Below are 9280 nucleotides of genomic sequence, written 5' to 3'. Positions count from 1 at the left end.
TGAATTACTGTGTTGAGCAAGATGTGGATGTCATCAGTTGTATCCTGGAGGCGACTCTCCGTGCTGACTATACACAGAACCTGGATAATTAGATTAGGTACACATCTAACTTAAAATGAGTAATGTTGAGATTATTCTCTTACAGTTAATTCCATGAAAATATTTGTCAATGAAGATGTCACACCAACCTGACCAAATTCTAAATAATGGGCAATTGTTCTGAAACTGAAAATTAGCTTCATCCTGTAAAAACTGATAGAGCACAAATACTCCTCTTAAGACTATTACTTTAAGATTTCTGTATTCTGTATTTTAATTGCTCTTAAGCCAAGTTTTGATTTCAGAGAAGTATTTCTCAGAGGAGATTTTTGAGGAACACTAGGGGTTAAGTTTTGCGTAATGCTAGTACTTCAGCTCTTGTTAGTCATTACCTCTCTCAACAGCTTTACAGGGTAGTTGAACAGAGATAGAGATTTAGGGGATAGTAAAGCTTTGGACTCAGAGATGAAAAGAAGAGCAGCCTAGATCACTCCTTAAAGTCTGAATTTGGTAACAGAAGAAATAAAAGCAGGTAATTTCACCCATAGCTTATGAGTGTTATCTTTGTAGAAGGCATGACCCAAACTGCCTCAGATTCTGAGTGCCAGTTGATAAGTCTCAGTTTATTTTTAATGATGTCTTGCAGCATGTAAAGAAAGTTGAATTGAAAAGGAGTCACTAAATCTCCACTAAAATATTTTCCTGTCTTTAAAATAAACGGTTTGTAAACATTTAGGTTAAGTTTAATAAATATATTAGTAAATAATGAGAATGAGCTTATAAGGACTTTTTCTTCAATATAGGAAGTGAAAAAACTAAAATTCTTTAAAATATGAGCAACGATAGAAATATGCAGTAGTTGGTTGGTGACAATAAGGAGCAGTGTGTCTTGTTTTGTGCAAAAGTTCTAGGAGTCAGCTAAAAAGTTATACTGAAAGACACTGAGATACCAAACTTGTAAAGATGAATGCCAATGTAGTTTAAGACATTAGAATACTAGGTGATCTGGATTCTATATTTATTTTTTCAGGTAGAGGACAAAGTTTGACAAATGCACTTAACCACTTGTCAGTGATGAGAATATTCTTGGCACACATTGGGACTTAAACATCACTTGCTGCAAATTATAATAGCTGTATTTAAAATTGAACTGACAACAGACATATATAAGTATAAGATAGTGGGAGAAAGCTACTTTTCTGTTTCTGAAGATCTTCTACATGTTTTCAGGGTTTCTTAATGGTGCCAGGTAGTATTAGAAAAATATAACACTATATTTTTTATTAATATTTTCTTGACACATTCAGAAGATGCTATGTTCATTGTAAAGGCATTGATGAGGACTCCATTCAACTGAATAAGCCTGCCATGCTATGCAGATGTGATTAGGGATATCCTGATTTCACATGTCTTACTGTCCCTATATTACCACATTCCCCACCTCTTACAAATGTTCCTGCCTGTCTGCACTGCAATCTACCCTAAACAGTAGATATGCTTTCTAGTGGCTTTCTCTTTCATATTCTCCCAGGGCTAAAAGCCATTGTCTTTCCCAGCATGTACAGATGGTGTGGGACTTTGTGAACAAAATAGAAAAAGGATACAAGTGGAGATAAATACAATTAAGACACAAAAGATATCTTCTACTTTTTAGGAGTAGTGATAAAGGGGATAATCACAGTGGCCAAGAAAAGCTGCAAAACAGGATTACAGCCCACATGTATAACGGCAGCAGAATTGCAATACTTCCTCCCACATTCTGTCTGGAAGAAAGAAGATGAGTTTTTATGAATGAAAACAAAATGAAGTAATATTTCAGGTACCTCTGTAGACTCCAGCTATATCAGACTTAAGAAGTCATCTAATTTCTTGGATCATTGGTATAGTCCCAGTCCAACTACATCTTAGTTTCATATTGGAGATTTATGAATCGTGCTTCCCATACTTAACATCATCCACTTATTTCTGTAAAATAAAAATCTGGGCAAGTGGGTTGGTTGTGAGTCATTAAACACTTTCAAAGATCTCTGGGATGTCCAGTAGGTAAACCCACAGGCCTGTCTAGAAGGTTGAGCTTCTAGAAAAGAAGCAACTCCATATGGTGTTGGACTAATTAGAACTGTCTTGACTCCCTACTCTTTCCACCATCTGTCTCCTGAATGCTTGATTATGCCTTAAGGAAACATTACCCTCTGGATCACTTGTTACTCTTAAGCATAACAGATTCCTTCTATCTTTCTCTTGGCCATCTGGCACTCACTCTTCCCCATTCTCTTTGCAGGACCTGAAGACAAATTCATCAGTCCTTACCTTTTTATGCCCAAGTAACCTGCCCTGGTGTGAGTAAGTTCACATGGAGATTGCATTTCTGCAGTTCTGAAATAGGACACTCTGAAGGTTGATTTAGAGAAAGTATTTTCGAGTAATACCTGGAAATGATGGAGAACACTGACCTAATACCTATCAATCTCTCAGAAATATAGCTTCCAGTCATGCAACTTTAGTACTTTACCCAAAAGGCTGAGCCCAAACACTTTCAGGGAGCTGGGAGTCATACTGGTCTACATGAAATACAATTGATCTGAAAAAATTAATTCTTATGTAGTGGAAGAGGATACAGGGAAGTATGTGGCATTTTGCTACATCATTGTCTTGTTTTCATATAGAAATTAAGTAAGGAAAATGTAGTGGATAGACAATGTCTGGATTCCAGGAATCTACAAAAGGCTCTTCACTCCACAGCTGGAGAGAGGAGAGAAAATATAATGAAGAGTTCAGAAGCTGAGATAAGGACTGTGAAAGAAAGGTCAGTTTATCACCTGTTTTTTCTCCTGTTGTTCAGGGAGAGTCATTCCTCTGCTACACTGTGAAGTTCATCCCAGAGGAGACAGTTCTCCACTAATTTCTCCAGTGTGAGTGCATTCCACAGGCAACAGTCCTTCCCATACTGCTGCAGAATGTATGACTCTTCTGCAAGGTGCAGTCCTTCAAGGACAGGTTCCTCCGGTGTGGGCTTCTCTCTTCTCAGGTCACCCATGAGGTCACAGCTTTCTCCCAGGCATCCACTTGCTCTGGCATGGGTCTCCTCCATGGGATGCAGGTGGATCTCTGCATCCCCATGGATCTCCATGGCTGCAGGGGCACAGCTGCCTCTCCATGGTCTGCACCACAAGCTACAGAGGAATCTCAGATCCAGCACTTGGAGCAACTCTTGCCTCTCCTTCTCCACAGACCTTGATGTCTACAGAGTTGTTCCTCTCACATGTTCTTACTCTGCTCTTCTCTGAACACAATTACAACTCTGCAACAACTTTTGGTCTTTTCTTCCTTCTTAAATCTGTTATCACAGAGGCGCTATCACCATTTCTAAGTGGCCCAGCCTTGGCTAGTGGCACATCCGTCTTGGAAGCTGCCAAGGATTGGCTCTGATGGATGAGGAAACACCCCTTGTAGCCACCCACTACCAAATCTTGGCCATGCAAATCCAAAACAGAAAAACCAAAATAAAATTTAGGAAATCATAAAAATGGAGTGTGAGGGAATGTGGAATGAGGACTGGAAGATAAGTAATCCAAAAAGCAAAAAGAATATTGAAATTATAAAATGGCAAAAAACTACCTTGTTTTGGTCCTGCAGTTATGAAGAACTTTTTCTAAAATAATATTTGCCCAGAAGAGTACAATATTCTTGAACATTTAAATTTTATGAAAAAAAAGTTCTCCTTAAAAACTTATGGCAGATTTCTTTCAACCAGTTCTTATACTTCCTTAGAAAAGTTGGAAGTAAAAATGATGATTTACAGCTAGAAATCTCCACACTTGTTAGAGTAGATGGCATAATCAAAGACAAGGCAAATATCTAACCCCTTTATTAAAGAATGGCTTCCAGTAACTTAGTTTTTGGGTTTATGAAATAGATCCATTTCCAATTAATTTTCTACCTGCAATATGGATAGGTCAACAACACCAAAATATTTTCCATTCTATTTAGGAGGAAAACTGCTGAGTTATCTCAGTACAAAAGTTTTATTAAATTACACAATTGTATGGCAAACAGAAGTAGACATTGAATGAATACATTGGTTTCAGAATTAATATGGTGCATGAAAAATTTAAATGAGAAATGGAAATAAAACATGGAAGAAAATGAAGATAACTGTTTCATAAGACCAAAAGAATTGGAAAGAACATGTAACTTTAGCAATGTAGTTCCAAAAATAAAAAACTATCTATAATTTCTTACACATTAAGTCTACTGAACAGAAAATCCTTAAAATCTGAGATGAACTGAAGAGCTACTGGTAATAACCAGAGGCCTTGAATAGTAACAAATTCAGCCCAAAGAAATAGACTATTACTTGAGTGATTTACAAGTGTGCTCTGAATGAAAAGTATATAAAAGAAAAAGATTGAAGAAAAAATATTCTGCTATTGCTATGGAGAATGACTGCCTTGCAGTTTAGACACCCAGCTTTTGAGAAAAACAATGGCTTATGTGGAAAAAGCATAGCACTTTTATGAAGTGATAGACACAGAGTCATTATTACCAAATACTTTAACCACATGACTATTTTAATGAATAAAAATTGTAGAACCCTCAAAACTCAGAAGTAAAGAAAATGTATATGCAATGCAAGAGTAAGCTAGTGAACAAGGCAGCAGAAATAAAACAATTTTTTCTACTTCTTGCAAATAGATAGGTAAGTTTTCTTTCTTCCTTCCTGCCCTTCCCTCCTTTTCTTTTTTTTTTGAGTTAGCACATTTTAAGATAAATCACATAAACAGATAAATAGACTCATGGGCAGCAGTAGCTGTAAAAGCAAAGAGAATCCCACACTGCAGCATACAATATCAGATTTTATCCGCATGGACTAAAAAGTTCAATAGATGAGAAATGCTTATCTGTGACTTCAAGGAAAGATAAAAAACACAAGCAACTGAAAACCCACTTAAACATCAACAAATACACAACCCCTCCCTCCCCACCCAGCTACTCACAACAGTTGTTGAAGTGTTGGAGTGTTGATTCAGGAAAATAATTGTCCTTTTCAAGGAGATGTTGAGCAAAAAGACAGTACTCCACATAGATAAAACAGCATATTACAAAAACATAGAATACTGTATCTTGGTGTACCACAGACAGAAAAAGAGCTACTACAACACAGGCAGAACAAAAAACAAACAAACAAAACAAAACAAAACAAAAAACAAAAAAGAAAAAAAAAAAAAACAAGCAAAAGCAACAAGACACTATCAATAAGGAAGCAGTGGGATATATTTATAGTACAGACTAGTAGTGGCAAGTACACTTACAGGCATTGATACCATACAGAGAGACTGATGCGTAAAACCCATCTATATTGTCTTCCATGTATTTTAAATAAAAGCAACGTTTCTTTTTATAAATGTGATCTTAAAATCTTTGGAAATTTTCAGCATCCAAACTTATAGAAATAATCTGTGAGATTTTTAGAAGATAATAACTTGAGGGGTAGTTTTTGTACAAGGTTTTTACTTTTAAGTCATATACTGCTTTACTAATGCATGTGTCAAAGTGATTCTGTAAAAATATTTTTGCTCATAAGTATTCATCATAACTAAACTAATCTAGAAATTTCTATATCTGGAAATTTTATTTGCTATCTAAAATAACTGGCCCTCAAACCCGTATTTTTCTAATCCTGCGCTAAGAAAGCTCTTTCAGCTTAAGGTGAACATAAACTCTGACATACAGCTGTTTTTAAACATGAGAAGTTTGGGTGCTTGATTTATTAAGCTTTATTGTTAGCAAAAGGAGCCTCTGAGAAAATTGACTGAACGAGGCAGCATTTCAGTAGAATAAAGTATATGAGACAGCATTTCAGAATTTTAGCTGAATGAGTCTACAAATATGTCCTCCCTCATTTTCACTCAGCAGGATAAACAAAAACTGTAGATCACTACCAGCTGCACATTCAGTCAGGCTAGTAACAACTTTAAAAGCACAGAAAGCACAGATGTATTTCATACGCAGGTCGGAAATTTCCTAAGGTAGAGCTGTAAAAAGTCTAGCAGCTTTAATTTGGAGATACATACATTTTCAAGAGTATTTCTGAAGGGCTCATTTTTTAGTATATTTTTTTCAGAAACCCAAGCTTTGACTTTGTTATTTGATATCTGAAGATAAAACAGCAAGAAAAAACAGAAAGATAGAGACTGAGATAACAAGATTAGGACTGAAAATAGCACTCAAATCTGTCAAGGAAAAAACTCCACCATATTATTTGTCTAAGCAATGACTTTCTAGTTTGAAAATAAAACTCTCCAGAGCAGTGAACCCACCAGTCTCAGTGATGACTACAAATGAAACTAAATCCACTTTATTTGTCAGTATTTTTTCATAATATGGGTGTGACCAATATTGGGGTTTCTTTCAAGATAGTAGGGTTTTTTTCCCACTACCTCTCTTTCGGATCAGGACTCCCCTCCCCTCCTCCTCCCCTCCCCTTCCCTCCCCTTCTTCTGTGCTTGCAGGGTTTTCCACTACTGTATCCTAAACAAAATCTTCAAAAAGACCTTTATTCTTTCAAAATCACATATCTCATCTTAAGCAGCTCACTAATTTCTCAAAACCTGGATGACTAAACCAGGCTTATAATCTTTCTTTTCTGTCTAAAGCTTTCCTTTAAAGGTTTCATGCTACCACCCTCAGTCATCCAGAAACAGAAGTTTCCTTTGATACTCTCCCTCTCCTGCCCCTACAGCTTTTGTATCATAACCAAACCTTTTTTGAATTTTCTCCACATTTTTAAAAACCATCTACCCACTTACATATTTTTGGATTTCTTCTGAAATCTGTCATTCACAGTAACTCCTCCACATTAGACTTAAGAAAATACATTTTACAGGGTTCATCTAACATTAGTATCTGTAGTTTTTGTTGTTTAGGTATAAATACATTCGTATGTATACATATATGCATATACACATGCACACATGTACAGATTATTATAGCAATAGAAGGATAGAAACAGTGTCAAAAGAAGAATTGACAATCTGTTGCACACAAAAATATCATATCTACATCACCTAAAAGACCCCTTTTACCTGATCAGTCCACATAATCTTTGAGGTTAGGGTTTTCTTTATTCTTCCACTATCATTTATGTTTGTATTCGCTCTAACACACCCTTGTAGTACAGGGACTAAATCTTTTCCATAAAACATCTAGAAATTTTCAGCTGTTGCAGAAGAAAAGATATAGCTGAATTTGAACTTGTTGAAAATTCTCTCTAATAAAAAGAAAGTAGTATAACAGAAAAGAGTAGCACATCTACTCTCAAGCTAGTTCTTAAGGCAAAAGAGAATGAAGATCCTGGAAACTTCCATGGAGCTGAGATGATTCACTGTGAATTGTTTGTTCACTTCTACTCTCCAATTGTTGAACCTTTTTCCACAACAGCAACAATTTTTTTTCCTATTTTCTAAACTGTCTGCAGACTCTTATATCAAAGCACAGTTTTCTTAACTCCAACATCATTGGTTTTTATTTTTGTCAGCATTCTGTTGCTTTCCATTTTCTTCAAAAAATCACCTCCTTTAACAAATTGCAGAAGACATCTCAAGTGAATCAGCTAAATTAAACAGCAATTGTATCTCTAAATCCAATTCACATGGGACCACTAGCTACAACTTTAGAAGCATTTAGAGGTAAACAAAAATTAAACATCACCAAACAGTATAATTATTAATTTGAAAAATCCTTTCAAATGGCTGAAATCCTCTCTTCCTCTTAAAAGACATGAAATTAATAATAACAGCTGGCTTGGATACAGCCCTGTTGATATTTGTATGATGTCCCATTATTGTGAATGGGGTCTGGCTTCCTGCCAGATCCTGATGTGGCTGCAAGCTGTTTCAAGTACCAGCTAGTATGGAAGCTGTCAATCAAAATATGCTTCCTTTATCACCACTGTGGCATTTTATGAGATGTCAGAATGAGATGCCACACTTGCATCTGCTCCAGCATGAGATGCTGTGCATCACCCAGGTGTGGAGCCAGATCCTTTCCAGTGCTGTGCCCATGGGTATGCCAACATCAGGACCATCCTTCAGAGGTTAACTTTCCACTGCGTAATTTGCAATCTTATCAAAAGCCCATTGAAGTCAAAGGAAATATTCCCATTGATCTCAGAGGGCTTTGATCAGGCCCATGGTGAGCATGTGCTTTAGCAGTCTTTTAGTGCTCTTGCAACATGCACAGCCAAATGAATACACTTAATCTTTTGCGTATAAACATGAAAGTCAGCACAGTTCAGCTGACCAGAGTCAGAAGTCAGAAGGGGACTGTCCATTCCTGTGTTTCTTATGGTGAGGCCCCCACGACATTGAAGTTATTACTGCGGCATAAGGTTCTGATACAAAGCCGTTTAATAGTGACCAGTTTGCACCTAAATCCCACCCACCCTAATGAAATGGATGTTTTTTTGCTGTGCACAGAGGCATGTTTCAATGTGTGCTTATACCATGGCTAAACCTCCCTCATGCTTTTCTGCACATGATCAGTGTGCTTCGCATGCGCAAATTGGGAGTGAAAACTTCTCTGTTCAAGAGTTTTTATGTGTGGGCCTTCCCAGTGACAGTGTTTCAAACTCCATTGTTTGACTAGAGAGGAATTTAAATATCACCCACTTTCCCTCAAAAATTTAATTTAGTTCTAGTTATTGGATTAATGTGAAGAATAGACAATCCTTTCCTGACCATGGTTTAGAGATGATGTACTATTAATCTCCTGGCTATTCCAAGGTGGTTTCCCTCCAAGCAGAATGCTGTTTAATTGAGGAAAGCCTCTCTCCTTCAAAAGTATTTCAGGGAACTTCTATCTCAGATGCTGATCTCTGTGAATCTCTTTTCAAATGGCGTGCGTGGGAAGTTATGAATTTGGCAGTAAGGTGTAAGGAAAATACCGCAGCAGATGTCACTGTTGTGATTTTATGTTGTGTTTACCTTTGGACTTACCTCAGCTCCTTCACCTTTAAAGCTACACTCTTCAGGAAAATTCCCTTTCATTGAAGTGCTACAAAGGTTAGAATTAGGTGACCCACTAAAGACCCAGAAGAGATGTATGGTCTCCTAACGAATGTGTTTAACATTGCTTTTATAACCAAGATTATTTCAGAATTGCACTGATATCAGATTTCTCTGAAAACAGAAGTGGGAATTCATGCCTCTAGCTGGAGTAGACTTTAATCTTTTTTTAATGA

The sequence above is a fragment of the Onychostruthus taczanowskii genome, unplaced genomic scaffold (assembly GCF_017590055.1).
Source record: "Onychostruthus taczanowskii isolate IOZ18803 unplaced genomic scaffold, ASM1759005v1 scaffold26, whole genome shotgun sequence".
NCBI lineage: Eukaryota > Metazoa > Chordata > Aves > Passeriformes > Passeridae > Onychostruthus > Onychostruthus taczanowskii.
The sequence above is the reverse complement of the archived record's forward strand: the minus strand, read 5'-3'. Positions refer to the sequence as shown.